The sequence below is a fragment of the Macaca nemestrina genome, chromosome 11, assembly GCF_043159975.1.
Source record: "Macaca nemestrina isolate mMacNem1 chromosome 11, mMacNem.hap1, whole genome shotgun sequence".
NCBI classification, from domain to species: Eukaryota; Metazoa; Chordata; class Mammalia; order Primates; family Cercopithecidae; genus Macaca; species Macaca nemestrina.
Window position 1 is genome coordinate 63,100,775 of NC_092135.1, and position 22,645 is coordinate 63,123,419.

Here is a 22,645-nt window from a genome sequence, read left to right on the forward strand (position 1 = left end):
GGGTCTTCAGTCAAGTGGTTGTTTGTAAAAAGTTTCTTCACTCCCAAGAAAGAGAACAAAGAGAATATAGCATTTTCTGTCCTCTGGACCCTTTTCTATTGGGATAGAATACATGGCACTACTTCAACCAAATTAAAACCAGAAGAGATGCCAATCTGAGGGCAAAGCTGACACACTGAGGGTGGCAGGTCACAGAGACATATTTACCCCTGGGCCTTTGACGGTTCACTCAGCTTGTGGACCCAAACAACCTCTGCACTGCTTGTTCTGTTCAATAAACGTCTTTCTTGACTATGACAGTTTTAGACAGTTTTTCTAGTTAGTTGCAGCTGATACACCAAATAAATAAATAGTCTTTGGTCAGTTCAAAAACTTGACCAATCGAGAAGCCAGCTCACAACCAAGTACTCACCACATATTTGGATGACCTTTACCCCATACAGTCAGGTGAGCTGTAGATCCAATTACCAAATAAATATAATAAAATTTAAAGTAAATACAATCCAGAGTAATTTACTAAATACACAGGATGAATGTCTCTTTTAAAAGAAAAATATATAAAAAACTGAGTTAATCTCTCTTTCTTACATCAATAGCCTTTGGCATCGTTCCATCCCCTATGTCATCTCTGCTATGTCTCCCTGTATATATTTGCCTCATTGGAAGAACAAACTGGTAGAGGAAGGAAGAAAACACCCTTCTGCCTTCTTTTGGTCCTGATACAGCTGTTCTGGTTAAATGTAGAAACTTTAGTTTATTTTCCACAAAAACAAATTTATACCCAGAAGTTGTGTAGTTACCTTAGTCACAGCACCTTTTCCCGGAAAAGCTCCAGGCCCCTTCTGTGAATTATCTCATTTATTCTTACAATATCCCTAGAAGAGATTCTTTGCTCCTTTCCCAATAAGCCACTCTACTATGAATCCTTGACAGATATCTCATCCCTGACAAACCTTGATGTGGCTTGGCTTCAGCTTTCTTGCTCCATGATCTGTGTAGAAAGAGAATACAGGTGAAATTAGCCTATAATCTTTGACATTTGGCATAGGGGTGCTCTGGCTCCGTGTCTGGGTTTTATTCCTTTTTTTTTATAGCCCTAGATCGAGAAAGCAGGGATGATGCAAAGCAGGATACTTAAACCCTGTTAGAAGCATGCCCTAGCATGACTTAGGAAGAATGGGACCAGGAACCACTGCCAGGATCCTAGGGTGGGGACAGGGGCGCTTCCTCCTTCTTTGGCAGCCTTGATTCATTTACTCTTTCTGAAGGCATGCTGGCACTCCTGAGCATCCTTCTGTTCTTCCCTCTTGCTTCCTTCTCTCCTCTTCCCTCCTTACATCTTCCCCTTTGCTTCTTTTCCTCAAATACCTCAAACACCAAAGAGGTAGACTAGTGGAACATGTGGTTCACATTGGTGTTGTAGGTCATTTTCTAGTTCCTTTTCCTCTCCACCTAAAACCCAGTTTGATAGGCTTACTAAAATAAGACAAGAGCTTCTAAGAGTACATTTTAGATAAGCTGAGGTAAAAAGCCTGCATGCTAAATATTAACCTAAATGTAATAACCAGATGTCATACTCCTTTCTGCTATAACCAACAGCAATGGCTTAGCAGAGTTAAACCAATAATAATTATTTCAAAGGGCAATATATATAATTCTACAATCAGTAATTAACATTTAAAACAACATTTACTGCAATTCATTTATACAATGCTCATAAGCCAAACTAGTCATGAATTCTCACCAGTAAATTTCCCTTGACCACTTACCGTAACAAAAAAAACATTAAATCTCACTTTTACAATTTTATACAAGGTCTATAAAATCTTTGTCTCCAGATGAACTCTCTACTAAGCCATCGCTTTTTTTTACTCTATTCTGTTACCAGAGTGATGGTTTCAAAACACATACCCTACCCTTGTTCAAATCTGTCAGTGGTTCTCAGTGACTCAGAATCACTTTAGCAAAGTATGGAAGTGCCTTTATGATCTGGCCTGTGCCTCTCCTCTCTTACCTCTCAGTAAGTGGTAACAATAACACAAATGCTAATGATAATACCCATCAGACGCACCACGCATCAGAAATTGAGCAATAGATTGTTACATAAATTTATAATCATTCAATAAATGTTAGTCCCCTCTACTTCACAGCCTTAAGCTTAATAAATGTTATTTCCCTTGTCTTCATAGTACACAAGTAACTAAGTTTTAAATACTTTGACCTTCAGCCTGAGCTATAATGAACATGATGTTAAGTATGTTAAACAACCAAAACATCAATTTAAATACCTTTTTAAAACATTTGAGAGCTTTCTGCTGGGATGTGGAGGGGCTTGAGGTAGGGAAGGCTGGATATTGAAGAGCGAGTAAGGAGGAGCAGAGGGTAGAGTTTGAGAAAGCATCCCAGAAGTTTCTGATTTGCTTGAATTATCTTTCTTTTTCCTATCCTTGTGAAAATTACTGATTTACAGATTGGAGAAAATGTATTTTATGGCCTTGGCTTCAAACAGGAGAGAGAATTTTATGTTGTTTGTTTTTAATCCCAAGTATCCATGGGAAATCGCAGTGATTCCTTCATGTGGATTCATCCTCCAATTTAGGCCACATACTTCAAACTGTATTATATCTTAATAAGAGTTGCATGTCACTCATGTTTAAAAGCAGCCCTGGTTTACAAATTAACCATTATATAAAATTGGACTCTAAGCAATTCTGAACTTCAGTGAGCGTAAGAATTGCCTGTGCGGCAGGGCGCGGTGGCTCATGCCTGTAATCCCAGCACTTTGGGAGGCCGAGGTGGGCAGATCACAAGGTCACAAGTTCGAGATAGCCTGACCAACATGGTGAAACCCCGTCTCTACTAACAATACAAAAATTAGCCGGGCGTGGTGGTGAACGCCTGTAATCCCGGCGACTCAGGAGGCTGAGGCAGGAGAATCGCTTGAACCTGGGAGGTGGAGGTTGCAGTGAGCTGAGAATACACCACTGCACTCCAGCCTGGGTGACACAGCGAGACTCCATCGCCTCTCCCCTCAAAAAAAAAAAAAAAAAAAGAATCATCTGTGCTACTTGTAAAAATGCAGATTTCTGGATTCAATTTCTGGAGATTCTGAAAAAGTAGATCTGAGGTAGCGCACAGGGATCTGCATTTTTAATACACTCTCCAAGTCAGTTTTGTGCAAGCGATATATAGACGATTATTTGAGAAAGGATGCTCTGAAGGAATGAGTAAAGAATACAATCTGAGTGCTTTTGGTAATCAAGCCTAGAGTTTATCTCTAATGTCCCCAGTAACTAAGCAAAAAATGGAAGCATATTGGATCACATGAATTTTGTTCTATTTTAGGAAAAAAACACATTTCCTAAAAGCTATGTATAAAAAGCAAACATTTTTCAAGAACTGAACTGAAGGGAGGAAAGTTTTAGGATATAGTATAAAGGACATGAGGCAACACGCTCAGCAGACATCTTAAGTTTAATTTTGCACAGATGCGTACAAGGTTCAGTCGAAAAAGTCTTTCTCTGATGGCTGCAATTAGTTAAACTCAGTGAATTTCATTTAGAAGGTGCTGAGATAAGATGGTCCAGAAACTTTGCTTTCAGATGACCTAATACATTGATTGGATCTGGAGATCCCCCCAAAATGTTTAGCCTGCATTTGAAATTATCTTAATAAAATTTCAGCATTTTAGTAATTTAGGGGAAAACCTTCAGTTTTCAAATAAGGAAGTGATAGCTCAAACAGCATGATAGAAACACTATCCTAAAAATGCTAGATGTCACCAGTTGAGGAATCTTAGACAATTTAAATCTTTAATTTTATTTTTCTTAAGCCGTTTCTACTTAGTATTGTTATTAATGCTTATGCTAATATCAACAATTGAATATTCTAGAGGTAAGTTTGTTTGTATTCTCTTTTGTGGTTATTTTAGTTTATCCTGAACATTTATTTATCCTTTAAGATCTTCTAGTTCCCAGTGTTTGTAAATTTTTTGTTTTACTATGGCTCCACTATTTTTAGCATCATTTTGCATCTTTACCCTTTGTTTCTGGCCATGAATGCAACTTTATTTTCTTTCAATTGTTTTTATCTTCCTTTATACTGATGACATGATATACCTGCTTAAGAATTTTCCAGGTTACAACCATCTGTGTCATGCAGCAGGCTGTAAAATTCTGGCTATTCAGCATTTTGCGCAAGAACAGAAGCAGATCCAAAGGTGGTCATGGAGGAACTCACAAGCTTTGCCATGAGGCAGGGACAGCTTTCCATCTGGGTGGGAACCTGGTTGGCTCTTCGACCTCTGTGAAGAGGTAACAGCCTCAATTACGATCTGCTCACTTGGTTTTAAGACTTCAGGTACCTATTAAAGAGGTAACTTCAAATGGGCAAATCACCAAGATATCATAGGGTGAAATACTGGAATGTTGTCTAGGAAACCAAATTGTCCATTCAGTTCTTAGGGAGCGCCAGAGATTCTCCTTGTAGCAACTTTGACCACCTTCATGGTGGTCCATGTTAACTTAAAGTCTGAGACTTCTTTCTTTGTGTTGTATAAAATTCATTTCTTCCTTTAAAAACGTTGGGCTCGGGAGACTCAGAGCTAAGTGTACATTTTGAAACAGTAAATTCATTAGCATACAGTCCTTAACAGATGTATCACATACATTTTCTCCATTTTCCTTGTCTTGAGATGCCTATTGCACAAAGATATATTTATATATCTTTGAACCTGGGAGGCAGAGGTTGCAGTGAGCTGAGAATACGCCACTGCACTCCAGCCTCAGTGACAGAGTGAGACTCCATTCCCCCCACCTGTGCTACTTGTAAAAGATGCAGATTTTATATATATATATATATAAATATATATATATTTTATATATATATATATATAAAAAACTTAGCATCACTTTTTAAAAGAGGAGGGATATAATAAATAAAAATAAAATTCTTCTATGTGATTTAAGACTTTTTCATTCTTTAGCATGATTCTATACTTCTTATAAACCATTTTTTCTCAAGGACTATACTTAATTTTATAATAAAAATAAATATTAAGAAATGAACTTGGAAGCACTGTATCCTAACATTGAAAATAATCTTTCAGACCATCTAGTTTCACCAACCTAATTTAAAGCAGTGGTTCTCAAAATTTAGCATCAGAATCACCAGGCTAACATCTTGCTAAAACACAGATTTCTGGGCTCCACCCCAGGTATATATGGGTGGGACCCAATTTTGCATTTCTAACAAATGCACAGATAATGCTGATGTTGCCAGCCCAGGAACCACACTTTGACAATACCGAGCTTATAGAATCCAGAATTTTATGGGTTTTTTTTTTTTTCGTATTAGTGTATTTTATTTTTTATTTTTTATTTTTTTATTTTTATTTTTATTTTTTTATTTTTTAAATTTATTTATTATTATTATACTTTAAGTTCTAGGGTACATGTGCATAACGTGCAGGTTTGTTACATATGTATACTTGTGCCATGTTGGTGTGCTGCATTGTTTGTTTGTTTTTTGTTTTTTTTAAGGTTAGAAACACGTATACTGCATATACAAAAATTAATTCAAGATGGATTAGAGACTTAAATGTTAGACCTAAAACCACAAAAATCCTAAAAGAAAACCTAGGCAATACCATTCAGGACATAGGCATGGGCAAGGACTTCATGTCTAAAACACCAAAAGCAATGGCAACAAAAGCCAAGATTGACATATGGGATCTAATTAAACTAAAGAGCTTCTGCACAGCAAAAGAAACTACCATCAGAGTGAACAGGCAACCTACAGAATGGGAGAAAAGTTTTGCAATCTACTCATCTGACAAAGGGCTAATATCCAGAATCTACAAAGAACTCAAACAAATTTACAAGAAAAAAACAACCCCATCAAAAAGTTGTCGAAGGATATGAACAGACACTTCTCAAAAGAAGACATTTATGCAGCCAAAAGACACATGAAAAAATACTCATCATCACTGGACATCAGAGAAATACAAATCAAAACCACAATGAGATACCATCTCACACCAGTTAGAATGGCAATCATTAAAAAGTCAGGAAACAACAGGTGCTGGAGAGGATGTGGAGAAATAGGAACACTTTTACACTGTTGGTGGGACTCTAAACTAGTTCAACCATTGTGGAAGACAGTGTGGTGATTCCTCAAGGATCTAGAACTAGAAATACCATTTGACTCAGCCATCCCATTACTGTGTATATATCCAAAGGATTATAAATCATGCTGCTATAAAGACACATGCACATGTATGTTTACTGCGGCACTATTCACAATAGCAAAGACTTGGAACCAACCCAAATGTCCATCAGTGACAGACTGGATTAAGAAAATGTGGCACATATACACCATGAAATACATGCAGCCATAAAAAAGGATGAGTTCATGTCCTTTATAGGGACATGGATGAAGCTGGAAACCATCCTCAGCAAACTATTGCAAGGACAGAAAACCAAACACTACATGTTCTCACTTATAGTTGGGAACTGAACAATGAGATTACTTGGACACAGGAAGGGGAACATGACATACCGGGGCCTGTCATGGGGTGGGGAGATGGAGAAGGGATAGCATTAGGAGATATACCTAAGGTAAACGACGAGTTAATGGGTGTAGTACACCAACATGGCACATGTATACATATGTAACAAACCTGCAGGTTGTGCACATGTACCCTAGAACTTAAAGTATGTAAAAAAAAAAAAAAGAAATATGTATACTGGGCATATCACTTATATTTTTGTGGTTTCTTAAAGATGACAGTAATAGATTCTTCAGTTTCATTTATTTATTCATTTGATGCCCTATGGTGTAATTTCCCTGCACCTGGAACCTTGAAATGATTTACAGCAGTATTACACAGAAGCGTGCAATCACTTTCAGTCTCCCTGCTGCCAGCCTGACTCCCGTACAGCCTGTTTTCACCTCGCCAGTCAGAGTGATTTGAGAATATAAAAATCAAATCATATCTTATTCCTCTGCTCAGAAGCCCCCAGAAGCTACCCAGAAAAAAAGTCCCAAATCCTTGCAATTGCCTAAAAGGCCTTATAATCTGTCTGACCTTTTGGTTATCTAGGGGAAGGCACCTCCTTCTATTCTCTTCCTCCCTCAGTTCTCTGTAACCAAACTGGCTTCCAGCTGTCTTCTGTACCTGGAAGCACACGCAGACTATTCCCCCATTCCAGTATGCTCTTCCTCTAGAAAGCTGAATGGCTAACTCATTTACCTCCTGCAAGTCTTGGCCAAAAGTTTACCTTTTTAAAGAGAACTGCTCACACTTCTCCTCTAATCTCTTATCTTGTTCTGATGTTTCCAAGTCACTTATCATTTTGTTAGGTACTATATAACTTACTTATAATGTTTATTATTCATTTTATGTCTCTCCTGGGTAGCACAGAAACAACACAGGGGCTGGAATATTTGACTTTTTGGGGTCTATTTTCCCCATTGAATCTCATGTGTCTAGAACAGTACACCCACATAGTAGTGCTCAATGAATACTTTTTTAAAATCAATGAATTATTTAATTTTGGTTTCTGAAAAATTTAATAAATTTTTTTTTAGATGTATTATTTGGAAATTCAGCCCAATCTTTAGAAACTCACATATTCTATCTATGGCAACATATTTTATAATAGCAATGTCTAGAAAAAATGAAACTGTCCACTAATGGGGTATTGATTAAGTAAATCAGATAACTTTGTTTTATATTATATAGATATTAAGATGATAAAACATAAAAAGACTCAATGCAGGAAAAACAAAGCCAAACTCTGTAGGCACCATATTTACTAATTATGTAGCCTTATTTAACCTAGAACAAAATACATACATTAAAGTCCTCTTTACCTCAAATATAATTACATAACTATGCCAAGATTACTAAACTCTCTTTAAAACAAAGCAAATTGAAGACTGAATACTTTTCCTAAAGTATTTCCCACTGCAAAACATCTTAGAGAAGTAAGAATGATAACAGAGAACAGGGATTAAGCACTTGTCACTTATCAGGGACTGATTACTTCATTTAATATTCACAACAAATATGTAAGATAAATATGATTGTTGTTTGTATTTTTTAGATAAGAAAACAATAAGTTTCAGAGGGAACAAGTAACTTGCCCAAGGTCACATGACTAGTAAATGTTGCCATCAAATTCTATAATTTTTTCTTTGGAAAAGTTAGTCAAAGCCTCTCTACAATGATCTTACCAATGAACTTCTCCAGCTACATCTTACATACTCTGTATATTTTCATTCCCTAAAAGACTCCAGCCTCTGACACCTGGCGTTCAAAAATGTTCACGCTGTCTGAAATATCATTGACCACCAACTGTCACCTGTTAAAATCCTACTTGCACTCCTAGGCTCATCATACCCCAATTCCAAGTCAGAAGTCGTTTTGCCTTCCTCTGAACTCCCAGAGCACACACATGTTGTCTAAAATTTTTACAGCAATTATATGTATTCTATCTTCTGTTGTTATTGAAGATGTGCCTTATTGCTTCTCCATTTATTATTAAATTCCTTGAGGATAAGGGTGTATTAGCTACCCACCACAGTAAGCAGGACATTATTTGATATATGTTGAATACAACTGCCCAAAACAAATCTTACAAACATTCTGTCCAATATGGTAGCCACTGACCACATGAGGAACTGAGCATTTGAAATGTGGGTAGGTGCCAAATTTCGAAATGATGATATTTAGGACATATCATCTTAAATAAAATATATCATTAATAAAAGTAATCTTATTGTTTCCTCTTTTTTGATATTAGAATCTAGAACATTTAAAAGTACATATATGGGACTCATTATATTTCTAACGCACAGTGCTTTTTTCAGATATACTTGTTCCCTATTCCATCACTCTCCTCGAAGGGATCAAACCCATGAACAAATGCATGCATTAAGCAAAAGGAGAATCCCCTATTCTGAGATGTCCTACAAGGGGGAGGGGGCTCTCTCTGGATCAATAGTTTTTCTATTTTATGTAGTCAGGTTGCTGCTTTTGTCTTTCGGTCTAAGAAACACCATAGTGAAAAAGCTACTTTATTCATAAGTGAACATTCTCTGTGTGTGTGTGCAGAGGAGCAGAAACCACATGCAAATCGGAATATAACAGAATTACAGGAAGCTTTCTATTTTGAAGTACACTGGCAACATGACAAATATAAAGCAAACAGCATCCTCCGAACAATCCTTGATCCTTTTCCTACCTCAACATCAGCAATAATAGAGAGCCCTATGTTGCCCTCAGCCACATGTCTCCTACTGCTTGCTGGTACCATATGCTTTAGGCAGCTTCTTTCCAGGCAAACACAGACTGTTTACTGACTGTAATCAAAATGACAGCGCACTGTTTTCACAACTGAGTGTTGAGAGTCGACTGCCTTTTTCACTTGGCAACCTGAGGAAAATTGAGAACTGGGAACTTGAGGTATGACTTACATTACTTTAAGATGGCAGTTTTGACTACTCCACATGTTATCTGTGCTCTGTTGAGATTTAAAATACAGAGGATTGGGATTTGTCCAGCTCAGAGCAAAAAGGTTTTAATCACTGCTTCAGATGGGTGCAAATGGTAAACCACACCGGAGCACAGGATGATTTAGGTGTGTCTGAAGTTCAGCTGCCATTTGATTCTTCATCAGCAAAAATCCAATCACATAAAGAGGACTTCCTCACTAAGCACGCCCCTTAGATACACGGTTATAGTGTTACAGAGTGGATGACTCTAAGATGGTGCCACAGAAGATAATGCAATATACTAGAAAAACATGCCCTGCCCTTTCTTTCTTAGAAATGAGATTTAATGAAAAGATAAGAAAGAGGAAAGCAGAAGGAGAGATATACAAGTTGCAAATCAGACAACCTGTATTCTAGACTTGTCTCTGCTATCACTTGTGTGATATATTGAACACTCACGATCTCAGATGTTTAGTGTCTATATGTGTAAAAAAGAAGGGAGAGGTGGGAAATTGACCAGTTAATTTGTAGCACCTCTTTTATCACTAAAACTCTAGTTCAGTGTCCAGACTTTGGTACTCTGTACTAGACTTACTCCAAATGTTTCTCCCTTCTGAGAGAAACTTCTGAGGGTATAGAAATACCCTTATACCCTGAATGTGGATCACTAAACCTTCTATAAATCATGTTCCTGAGGTAGGTGTGTCACATCTATTATAGGATATATTCATTTTTAGAAGACTTTAGTGAACTAGATGCTTGCATAGGTCCTCTCCAGCCCCAATTTAAACTGTTTCTTGATGAATAAATAATATAATGCCTTGAGTAGAATATGCCTTGAAGATCAGCTGCTGAAAAGAACTATCTCTTGAATCCTTTCTAACTGTAGATATTCAATTTTGTACACATGACATCTCCATGAAATGGTAATATAAAAACTCTCCTACTGATAAATTCTGTACAAATTGTAGTTAACAAAAAACCTAGAAACCTTCAAGTCTGGTTTTCAGTGAAATATGACCAGTCACTTGGCCACATCTCCCCCAGAAAGGGCCCTTTGAAATAAAGAAAAGATGAAAAAAAAAAAAAAAAAGTCTTTCCTGGGATCTGAATTCAGGACCCAGATAATCTGTGTTTTTCCTTCAGCCTCTAAGCACATCATTGGCACCAAAATAGAGCAAAGGACTGTGTGCACTGCCCTGATTGAGGTGTGGATGATGCCACTCACTGCAGCGGGGAATGCAGAGTAAAAGGTCTCTGCACATAAGGACAGGAAGGGGATGCTGTTCAGTGCTCAATTCTTTTGAGGCTACAGGAGATCCAGAATGCCACAGGTAAGAGAAAATTACATATGATAAAAATTTTTGTTTTAAACAGGGATTGTAGCAACCAAACTGCTGAAGACTAGCATGGTCTGTCTGTCTTCACCCTCCAGAGGATAGAGGATCTGATAAATAAGAAACTGACTAGTGAGGGCAGTAATCCTGAGGAAAAACCTAAGAAGAGGTGAGAGGGAAGATGCCAGGAGGGAGAGATGCCCTGCCGTGTGCCTGAACTGTCCCCTCAAGGACATGGAGGATTCAGGATCCTGATAAAATTGCCAGTGCAAAATCAGACATTGAGTTCATTCATTCTTCAAGTGCCACTCCTCTTTAAAAATTAACAGACTTTATTTTTTTAGAACAATTTTAGGTTTACAGAAAAGTCGATCGGAAAGTATTGAGTTCCCACATCAAGTGCCTTTTTTAATGTCTTAAATATCTGTCTTCAAAATTTTTATTCAGAAATAAATTGAGAGAATAAATAGAAACGATTTTGTTAAGTGTGAAACTTCCCAAATCTAGCTTTCTTGAGGGATATGGATTGTTGGGGGAGAGGAGGAAGTGTATTATTTTCTGATTAAATTGATCTCATAAAGTGTTTTCTGAACTGGCACCACTATAGATTTAATGGGATATTTAAAAGAAAGGTGTCTTACAATGACTCAGGATAATTTTAAGATACTGAGTAGAAAACCATACCTTACAAATGCATAAGAGGGAGCTGACTATTGTTTTCATGGTGTATCTTACCTCTAGTGTCTATTTGCATGAAAATCTGCATCTTGATTTGGATGTACTCTGCCACTTTTCATTTACCTTCATGCATTACCCTTTCCTTTTCAAAATGTACAAAGTGCTTCTGAATAAGGAGTTGGAATGTTTCCTCAAAAGAATCTAGTTAGTTCTTACAATTGTCATCTGTTGGTAGAGGGGAATGGTTATGTCAACCATAAATTATTCACCCTCTACACAGATCATGTTATTTAAGGTGACCCTTCTTCATAAAAGCATTCCTTCCCTGGTTCAGGTTTTCATTCTTATCAATAGCTTATTGGTTTCTTATTTATATTTTCGTTGCAGACTTCCCAAAAACTTTGTGTATAAAGGTTGGTTTTTTTTTGTTTTGTTTTTTTTTTAAGTAAATGATCCAATCCCAGTGGGAGGACACAAGCACTGTGTCACACACATCCATCACAACCCTGGCCTCGAACATGATATTGTATTTCTTCTGTTTATCACAGAAGCACCAGCGACCTGCCTCAAAATGTGGATATTCTCATCTTGAGATTTAACAGATATTTTCTGTAATGAGAATCATTTTACTGACCACTTTGGCAGAATGTTAGAGATGGGTGAAGAAAACATAGCTAACTATTAATATTAAATGATGATCCTCTAGAGAAAAGACTTTAGGATATAATCTTCTCTGAAGGACCTGTAGAGGATTGTCCTCTATGTCTCCTACTCAGCTGTGGGAAACCAATCCGGAACAGCCCATTTCCTGGGGTGTTAACCCAGGAAATGTCTCCTTAAAAGCTGACTCATCTTAGGAATGAGATTCTTTTTAAGAAATGCAATTAATTATTAATTTCGCTCCACTATTAGATTAATTCACTTCTTTCGCAGATATACCATTTTCTGAAAATATCTTTTAAAATGCATTTTGGTTTTAAAAAATATGTTCATTTACAGAATCTGTCTTTCCTCCAAATCTGCCTAAATTGCAGTTTAAAAAATTTAAAAATCAAAGTGTTTTGCTTTCAACTGATGATTTGGAGATTCAAAGAATATCTTTCAGCAGACCTACTCTTATTTGATTCTTCAAGACTTAGTTCTCCAGGTAGCAATTTATAGGTAAGAAATAAATCAGTGAGTGAATCTATGGTTGCACAAATCTGAAGTTGTGGATGCTCAGCTCCAAATGCGTACATTGTTTGCATGGTTAGCTTGCAAAATATTCCATAACCAGCAGCTGAATCAACTTTCAAATACACTTGGGATAATAAATTAACAATTTCAAATGTAAAATTATTTAAACACGTCAGTAAATGCCAGTGTGTTCAACTAAGGGAGAAATGGACAAAAGCGTATTTTTTGTTGCTTCCTTAAGAATTTGCATAATATCTTTACTTAACACACGCCCGCTGGATAGCACTCTGAAATTATTTTGAAAAGCATTTGTCAACTATCATTCACTTCCCTAGCCAAGTTTTCATTGGCTTCGGTTATTTTTCTCTTTCTCTAGTCAATTGGTTTTTAAACCTGGCTACACATTTGAACTACAATTGCAGGGCTTTTAAACAAATATTGATACCCAGATTCCGCCTCAGAGAATCTGACTGAATCGGTTGAAGGTGGAGCCAAGCATTGCTCTTTTTTAAAGTTTCCCATGTGAGTCTAATGTGCATCCACAGCTGTGGGCCACTCTCTGAATCAGCTCATAATGTTCTACCTCTTTTTGTTTTCTCTCAGTATGTTTGCACATATCTTTCTCTTTAGCTGTGTTTTTTTTTTTTTTCTCCTGACATTTTTATTGGTGAGGGCCTATCAATCTGTTTTTTGCTTCTCTCATTTTGCTTTTTTCTTCTTTTACTTCCTATTTCCTGGCCAAGAAGTTCTCATTCCAGGTATATATCTTTGATTTGTATTCTTATCCAATACTATTCAGGCTTTATGTCAGTGTAAGAGAACACAATATGATTGTGAATTATATTTTTGCCTGTTTTTTCCAATGCTAATTTAATAGTTTACATTAATTTTTGGTATAAATATAAAAAGATCAATAATAGAACCTAAGGCTATTGTAAAAAAGCTGATATTAGGGAAGGATTTATTTTAAATGTAATTATTATTGGCTATGACAAAAGACAAAACATTTTAGAATTTTGAGACCATACAGGTCTCAAGGACATGTATATATCATATCAATAATATTTTTTCCTTTCATAGGTAAAGGATCGCAATGTGTTTGCCCTAAATTTTAAACTTTAAAAACAAGTTTCAACAGTGTTTAAAGAACAGAGTGGAAGTGGGAATATTACATATTGCAACAAATAGCATAGCAGAAACAAGATATCACTAGCAACAGAAAATAGCAATAGAAAAAAAGAAAAAAAAATCAATGATGCTAAGTATTGTGGTGATGTTAATATTGGGAAGAAAACTAGAAATCAAGAAGGTAATGCATAGATTCAAGGACTTGAAATGAAACAGACTGAGCCTAGACTGGGAGAAAAGAGATCTGAGTACCAATGTGGCTGTGCTTCTAAATATGGTCAAGCGGTTTCCTCTCCGTGAGGTTTGTTTTCCCTCACTGACAAAAGTACTGGTTTGATTGGCAAAAGGAGAAAAAGAAACTTTGCAATTCCTTGGCAAGATCCTGCCTATACATGTGTTTTATTGAATCTATCTGGTATTATAAATACTTTGAAATAGATGACTCCGTTTAACAACAGAGGGAAATCTTTACTAACAATTTGGATTTTTCAGCTTCTTCAGAGAAGTCATTTGATGTAACAGTCTCCTAGCAGTGAGAAGGCGTTTTCCATTTTTAAAAAGGGCATGCATGCACTTTCTAGTTCTTTAGGCCCAACCAGAATGGCTTCACTGCTTTCTCTTACCTACTTTGCCCATGTAGGAATTTATGTTCGTTTCTTCTAGAATTTATTATTTAAGGTCATGACCAACCATGATATAAGTTCCATGATATATTTTCCATGAAAATGCTCAGAGTACTTCGGAACATTTTTAGTTAGGCATAATGAAAACAACTTATATGGTGAAAAATAAATGTCACAAGCAGAAACACCAAGGAGACAGAGAAACTGACAAACAGGTGACTAGTCCTCAAATACAGGCTTAAACCTACAAAATGTGTCCTATTAAATCTTATGCAAGAATATATTGGACTGTAGACCAGAAGTGCAATGTCACTCCTTAGAAATATGAATTGGAATTTAGTGAATTATTCCAGTTCAAGCTCTTTCTTGGGAAAGCAAAAGGACAAAATGTTCTGTACAACCAAAGTAAGAATAAAGTATATTCTGAAAATCAGGAGATTAAAATTCCCAAAAGGGAGCTTCTTGGCAGAAAATGGTCAAAGTTATTTAAAGAGTGACTTTGAATTCACCCATATAAAACAATATTAAACCACTATTTAATAATTAAGGGACCATCATTTCTCTAACTTTGCTCCAGCACAGAGTTTAATCACATGAAGGGCTCCCTATATGCAGTCTCCAAAAAAATGAAAACCTAATTCAATTCTTACAGAAATAACTCCAGATTTCATAAGTTTTCTCTGAACTAAAATTCCTGAAAATTCATTTATACAACTACACCCAGCATATTTTTATATGTTCTGTATTTTAATATTGTAAACTTGCTTGTAAGTTACCTTTCAGTTGTTCTTTATATCCTATGTAGGAATTATTCTTTATATCCTATAGTTTTCTTTATATCCTATGTAGGAATTATTCTTTATATCCTATAGTTTTCTTTATATCCTATGTAGGAATTATTCTGAAATAGACAAGACCCAGGGCTCTCCTCTCAGGCAATCCTAGATCTTGGGTAAAACTTTCTTTAAAATTATTTCCACAATGTCCTTTATCATTTCAAATCCTTACAGGAAAGAAGTAGGATATTTAAAAAAGTAACCAAAAAAATACTTGGCACATTGAAACTTGTGGTATCCAGTTAAGTAGGTATTCATATAAATTTTAAAGAATTCTTCTACTTTAACAAATTATATGTCTGATGTAGATTCAAATTTTAGGTATCCAAAGAGCTGGTGCCTATCAGGAAGTTAATAAAACGAAGTATGTCTGTGCTTAGCAAAAGAGCAAGATTTTATTTATTGCTGTATTATTAAGAGGAAACACTATTCTGCTCCGAAATAGGTGCCTGCACTTGTTATTTCCCATTAAAATATAAACAAAGAATGTGTTAATTTCATCCTAGAGTGAAAAATATTTTCAGGTAAAGCTGAACTAAAAAAGTAGCTTCTCAATCAAAGATACATGTGTGAACTGGCAATATAAAGCAAGAATATGATTTTCTTTCTTCCAAATTTTCTAACTACCTCAAGTTAGAATTGTTCAATCTACCTCAAGAAGTAATTCAGATGTCAGGTTCTATATGGATTTGCCAGGAAAGTTGTTTATGAGGTAAAACGTAAGCATGAAATTTTGAAAATGAAAGCAGTTAGAATTAAAATTAATCGAAAATGTAAAATAGAATCTAAAAGTACAAAAATAGATTGTTAAGTAATTATATTTCATTGGTAGGTTGGTAATTAATCCTCACAGTTTTGGAAAACTGGTAAAACAACCATTAATATTAAGGTGTGAATGAATAATATATTTTTAGGTGACAAATGAAACATGAATTCCCAAACTTCAGTGAGTTCATGTTTCTATACATAACTGAAAATGAGAAAAAAGTAATCTTCACAGCTACCTATGTAAAGAAATATCACTATATAATCACATGTTCATTTCTTGGTGAAAAAAAAATCTTTAAATGCTTATTCTTATGGATGCTTTTAGTTAACTTCAACCTTAAAAATAAGAACTCGTAAGAGCTGGAAGTGACCTAGAACTGAGAGACAGATGAGCAACAAATTCCAAGCACCATATTTATCTTGTGGAGAAACACTACCCTCATATTTTTAAGGCTCCCAAGCTCTTAGCCCTCTCAGATCTACCTAATCAAGAGTCCGTTAAGTCATCTTGACTGCCATGAAGATGAAACTGACAGCACAGTTACTTGAGTCAGTTTAAAGAGGCTCAGGGTGGTTGAAGGGAAGGATTAGGAGGCCTGGGGTGCTGAAAGATCATCCCAGTTCTAGCTCCCGAAGACCCCAGTAGCACACAGCTGTCAGGAGCACGAAGCTACACTTAGAAACAACCTTTGGAGGAAAGCAGGGATTTTGCAGTCCATCAACCATTCATCAAGCACAATTTGCCTTTCCACATCTTATTGTACCGTTAATAGAACTGAAGCATTAGAGAGTTTGTGAGTTGATCACATAGCAAAGACTTTCCTGAGATTTTGGTTGTTGTCTGGTGGTCTTAGTAGAAATCACTTGGCATTTAAATGTGGTTTTGGTGAAACATAGATTCCCTTTGTGAATCTTTACAGAGACTTTTCATCTAACAGGTATATCCTCTTAAGGGAACGTGAAATAAGGCCCTTTGCCTCTATTTTCATAAGAAGAAGAAAGTTTTGAAGTCCATGATAGCATATTGGGCATAAATAACTGTCTTATGGAAGGTATTATGAGTTGTATAAACTCTCCAGGAATTGCCTGGAATGTTAACACTAAGTGATATTATTATAGGTACACAATTGTTGTTGTAAATGGCACCCTTCCAAGATGAGAATTATTCACTTTTCAGGTACATAATTATTTGGCAGTTTTATTCCATCCTTCCTGTTGTGGTGGAAGGTATTATATCACCAGCACTAACGATAACAATAATAACAATGATGAAAATTTATGCCTTTATGTTTATCCTGTTCCTTTTGATGTGAGTTAGGTTGGCGGGGGAGAGAGGAAGGAGGTTCGTAATCATGTTCCAGGATCTATACCAAGCACTGAACAGACATTATTTTAGTTACACAATCCTGCAACACAGTCGTTATTATTCCTGTTTTATAGATGATATAACAAAGGCTCAGAGAGTTTAGATGACTTGTCAGGTAATAGTGGCCATAAAATGTAACCTGCCAAGCTCTTGCTCTTAACCACTTCTCCATATTGCTCCCTACTAGTTTCCAACACAGAAGGAACTGGCCAAGAAATGCCCCTATTTCTCTATTTTCCCACTTTCATGTTTAGCACATCAATCATAATTTACAACTCAGTGAGAGTCAAAGTTGTATCTTAAGCTGAGAAACCAACTGAAGAAAAATCCAAATAAATGAGGATCAGAAAACTTTAAAAACAAAGTGTTCTTATATAGCTTTGGTTCTAATTTCCTTCCTTTATAGGCAAGGAAAATGCTCTTCAGTGATCCTTAGTGTCTTTTCTGAGGCAACAAAACTCATTAGTAGCAGAACTTGAACCAGATCCCAAGACTTTCAGCTCAGGGTTCAACCTTTTTATCTTCAGTACTCAAATCATAGCATTTTTCTCAACTTTACAAATGCAATCACCACTACATTCTTTTAAAGAGTAAGTTATTCAAACTTGTTTGATATACCATTTAATCAAAACAGGTTTAATTTCCGAAATTTTTGAAAGAGTGCATTTTGTGAAGTGAAGAACTCTGTGTGTATCTGCTTTTCACATGGTGACCACATGTATAGATGAATAACTAAGAGATTGTTGCAAGTATACCAAGAAAAATAAAAGTTAACATTTGGGGCCAAAATTAAGCATTCATTCATAAATGTAAACCAGTTCAATCAAGACCAGCTCTGGTGCTTGCACAGAGCAAAGTTACTCACATTTAGTCACCTGTAGAGAAGCATGGTGTGTACAACACAATCAAGTTAATTAACAGCCATTTCTGGGAACACTGTCCAAAAAAAATAGTTTTCTTTATATCCTATGGTAGGAATTACTCTGAAATAGACAAGACCCAGGACTCTCCTCTTAGGCAATCACTCTTTTGAAATGTTTTCAGGGGGACAATTATTGCTACTCAATGTAAAATGTTAAGAAAGATATCAATATTTTTTAACATATCATTAGAAATTACAGTTTGGAGGCCTCAAGTTCTATTTTTGAAGCCCTTTTAGCCAGTACTGACTGGAAGCCCTGTTGAAATCAGAGGTCTTCATTTAATATACGGTACACTCTAGTTGGAGTGAATGTGATGAAATGTTTCCATGCAAATTCCTACAAGCACTTATGCCTTTATCTTTGTCCTCATAAGCCACATTACACTACCTGTTGTGTATTTTAAAGCCATGTATGATTTTTAAAACTTATCTTTCAATTTATAACTATAGATTTCTGTCAATAATTTCTTATTCTAATTATGTGGTGGCAAACTGAATGAAACATTTATGGTTATGATATAGAATATTCTAAATACAACTACAGAAAATATGGATCATAGATAAAGTAAATTATTGTTTTATGGCTCCAGTAGTTCTTCCTGGTAATTAATAAAAATAATCAGTTACTAAATACATACAGAAAAAATAATCTATCAAGCTCATAGAATAATTAATCAAGAAGATATAATAATCTTTAAATCAATAAATTAAAAGGTAAACATTTAATATAAAATGAATATATTAAAAGATAAAGAAGTAGCATATTATGGAACATATAGAGATTATTTTATTTTTCGAAGGTTCAACCTCTTTTAAATGGTTAGTATTGGTGTTCTTTTCTCTATGAAAACAGATTTTAGAGAAAAATGATAGTGTGCTTCACAAAGCCAAGCACCTCTATATTGTTATCACTCCCTATATGCATGGCCTCTCTAAAGCTGTTAAATAAAAGACTAAAGCACAAGAATGATAGTTCCAATTTCACTATACATTAATGTTTTAAAAATACTGGACACACTGGGCATTTAAATAGATGACATACAGACAGGAAACTCATTAGACTAGCTTTAAGTATAATAAAAAATATTTTTTCTGAATACAATAAATCATAAGCATCTACAAAAACACAAGACCATTGATGCCTAGTATGCACCATAAATCACCATTTCCAGACAGACTCTGTTTTCTTTGAAAGATAAAGAAATAGTAAGCAGTTTACACATCAAATGATGCCTTTGGTTCCTGTAATTTACATTTAAACAACACTGGGTTAAAAATAGCAGCATGAAGATGATTTTAAAGTAAGAAAAATGACCTGGTAGCTAGATTCTATGGTGCAGATAATGAAATGTTTTGTCAGCTTACCTGATAAAACAGAGCCTTATGAATTACAGCATAACAAAGCCCAGCATCCAAGATGGTTAGGGTATAACGTGTCTTCCTCTGCAGCTGTTCAGCTTTTTTTTTTTTTTTTTTTTTTTTTTTGTGACCACAGAGGTTTACAAATTAATTACAATCTTTTTTTCTTTCTTTCTCTGTGGACAAGAAAACAAAGAGACCTTTCCAGAATCCTCTCTGCTTATGCCTCCGCTTCCTGTTCTGAGATTCACTCTATGGTACCCAACATATATCAGAAAACAGCTTTGAGAAAAAAAAAAAGAAAGAAAGAAAAAAAGGCGGATAGCACTCAAAGTGGTACCGCCATCTACTGGCGGACACACATAAAATTGAACCAAAGAAAGTACATTCCCATTATCCTCTATCATGGGGAGGAAAGGAAACCTGTATGAAGCATGGTAGTCGTGAAAGTGCCCCAAGATGACAGCAGAGAGTTGATGTGAGCTAAAATTTCCCAACACACTAAAAAAATGTAACTTATCTACTACATATAAATATGTATGGGACCCTTTTACATATTCAGTTATTTGCATTTTACTAATATTTTTTCTAAATTTTATCATTTTGTTGTTTCACGTGATTGTTTCACACATAAACTACTAAAATTAAAAGATACAAAAATTACTATTGGAAAATTAGGTTTTAAGTTTACATTACCCTTTATGTATGGAGTTTTGTAAAAGCTCCCTTGTGGCCTGCTCTGGTCTTTTGAAAACCTTTTCTCTTCCTGGGATGAATTATTTCCAAGGTGAGTAATTTGACTCCTTAGAGAACAGTGTAACACATACTCACTGATAGTATTTTTGTGTTGCTTTCTGGTAAAATATTTGCAAGAAATATCTAAATGTAGAAAAATATTCTATACATCAGTGAACCTAGCGAGTGTAGACCTTTGGATTATTTTGGTGCACGTGTATGACACCAGGAACAGTGGAAATTCATCTCAAATGAGGTCATGCAAATCAGTTATTTATATTATGTCTATAAAATACTTTTATAAGGCCAGGCATGGTGGCTCACACCTGTAATCATAGCACTTTGGGAAGCCAAGGCGGGCAGATCACCTGAGGTCAGGAGTTAGAGACAAGCCTAGCCAACATGGTGAAACACCGTCTCTACTAAATATATAAAAATTAGCCAGGCATGGTGGCACGTGCCTGTAATCTCAGCTACTTGGGAGGCTGAGGCGTGAGAATCGCTTGAACCTGGGAGGCGGAGGTTGCAGTAAGCCAGGATCCTGCCACTGCCCTCCAGCCTGGGTAACAGAGAGACTCTGTCTCAAAAATAAATAAATGAAATAAAATACTTAAGAAAATGTGTTACTTATTAGGATACTAAAGCACACAATACATAAACAAAATAAAAATAATTCAGTTATTAAGATATTTCTCAATCCAGATGTGTGTTATTGTTTCATCTGACGTTTCATATTTACTTTAGAGCAAACGACTACAATTTTATTACAGTTTATCATCAGTTAAATAAATACTTTCATATTGACAAACCAACTGTATGGATGGACAAAAATGATGTCAAGTATTATATCAGACTTGAAAAGACACAGAGAGAAACACACAGTGCCTGCCATAAAGGAGCTCATATAAAGAAGAAAAACAAATACAGCTGATACCACATTTCCCGGCTACGTGTTCAAGAAATGTTAATTACATACTTCGTTTTCATTTGTGGCCCCCATTTTGTCTAATGGCAGAAAAATAAATCTAGTCAATTTTCTAGGTAAACTAAATTACTTGAGGCTTTTCCCAATTATTTTGGGTTTGCATTCAGCCAATACATGATTTTCCTCTTCTATCTCTCCTTCTCATGGAGACCGATCTAAGTTCAGGAGCGTGTACATATACAGAGAAAGCAGAGTATGACCCTGGTCCCCCTTTCTCCATGTGGGCATCCACTGAGGCAAGGAGTCCTGCATGATCCATGACCATCATTATCCCTCATATCTACTAACGTACCCACAGACCCATTGGGCCCCGGGAATACCATCCATCCAGTTTGCATGGCAGCATTCCCTCTTTGTCACTTCTTCCTCTAAGGAAACTTTTGTTCTGGTCCTTGAGGAGGATATAAGAAAAAGCAGCATGTTCCCAGGTTCACTCTTGGTTGTAATTGGCTGACTTATGCCTTCCTCCCTGCCCCAGGCCCCTCACACAGCCATCTCTGTTCTGCTGTTTGCAAACCATGGGATGTAACGCACTCTGCAGACTTCAGGCAAGCGAGGCACAATCTCTGCCACACTAGAATAGTGTAAGTAGATGGAAACTTCTCATCTTTTCACCTTTCTAGTTAATCCTAGATTGGTAAACTATGTAAGAAGCCCTTTTCAGAGACTCCTTTCCTTCTTCATTAACTTCCTTTTCAGGCTCAAAAGAGTTTTGCTTGGATCTCTTCTTTCTATACCAAAAGTAAGCTGGAGCCACGTGTTTTCCCTTGAAATCTTTTTGTCTTCTGCCTAATGTATCAGTTTACTAGGGCTGCTGTAACAAACTACCATCCTGAGGGGCTTAGACACATAGAAATCAATTTTTTCACAGTTCTGGCTACTCAGAGGCCAGAATCAAGGTGTCAGCAGGATCATGCTTCCTCTGAAACCTGCTGGGGAAGGATACTTTCTTGCTTCCTTAGCTTTTAGTACCCCCAGATGTTCCTTGGTTTGTGGTAGCATGACTCCAGTCTCTGTCTCTGTCTCTGTCTTTATATGCTACATTCCCTGCATCTCCATCTTAACGTGGTCCTCCCTCTGTGTCAAATTTTCTCCTCTTTATGAGAACACCAGTCACTTTGGACTACGGTCCATCCTCTTAACCTAATTTTAACCTGATTATCTCTGTAAATACCCTATTTCCAAATAAGGGCATATTCTAAATTATTCAGGATTAGAACTTTTCAAGAGGAGG

General features: G+C 36.1%; 1 protein-coding gene and 1 long non-coding RNA gene across 11 annotated transcripts in view; one reads left to right on the plus strand and one right to left on the minus strand.

The window, feature by feature from the left end:
• LOC139357138 (uncharacterized) overlaps positions 1 to 11,011 on the plus strand; it is an 87,725-nt gene extending 76,714 nt beyond the window's left edge. For 2 of the 3 annotated variants that reach the window (XR_011609830.1, XR_011609831.1), the window contains exons 5-6: positions 4,128 to 4,313; positions 10,876 to 11,002. This is a non-coding gene — a long non-coding RNA (uncharacterized lncRNA). Of the gene's footprint in view, positions 1 to 4,127; positions 4,314 to 10,875 lie in introns of all 3 variants that reach the window. The other variant, XR_011609832.1, reaches the window with a different exon arrangement.
• LOC105483317 (sodium voltage-gated channel alpha subunit 3) overlaps positions 1 to 19,962 on the minus strand; it is a 115,920-nt gene extending 95,958 nt beyond the window's left edge. For 6 of the 8 annotated variants that reach the window (XM_011744133.3, XM_011744132.3, XM_011744131.3 and 3 more), the window contains exons 1-2: positions 19,698 to 19,962; positions 801 to 991 (exon numbers count right to left, since the gene is read on the minus strand). The gene's annotated coding sequence lies outside the window, so the exon portion shown is untranslated. Of the gene's footprint in view, positions 1 to 800; positions 992 to 4,118; positions 4,190 to 19,697 lie in introns of those variants that run through there. The other 2 variants (XM_011744128.3, XM_071072870.1) reach the window with 2 other exon arrangements.
• Between the last annotated feature and the right edge of the window lie 2,683 nt (positions 19,963 to 22,645).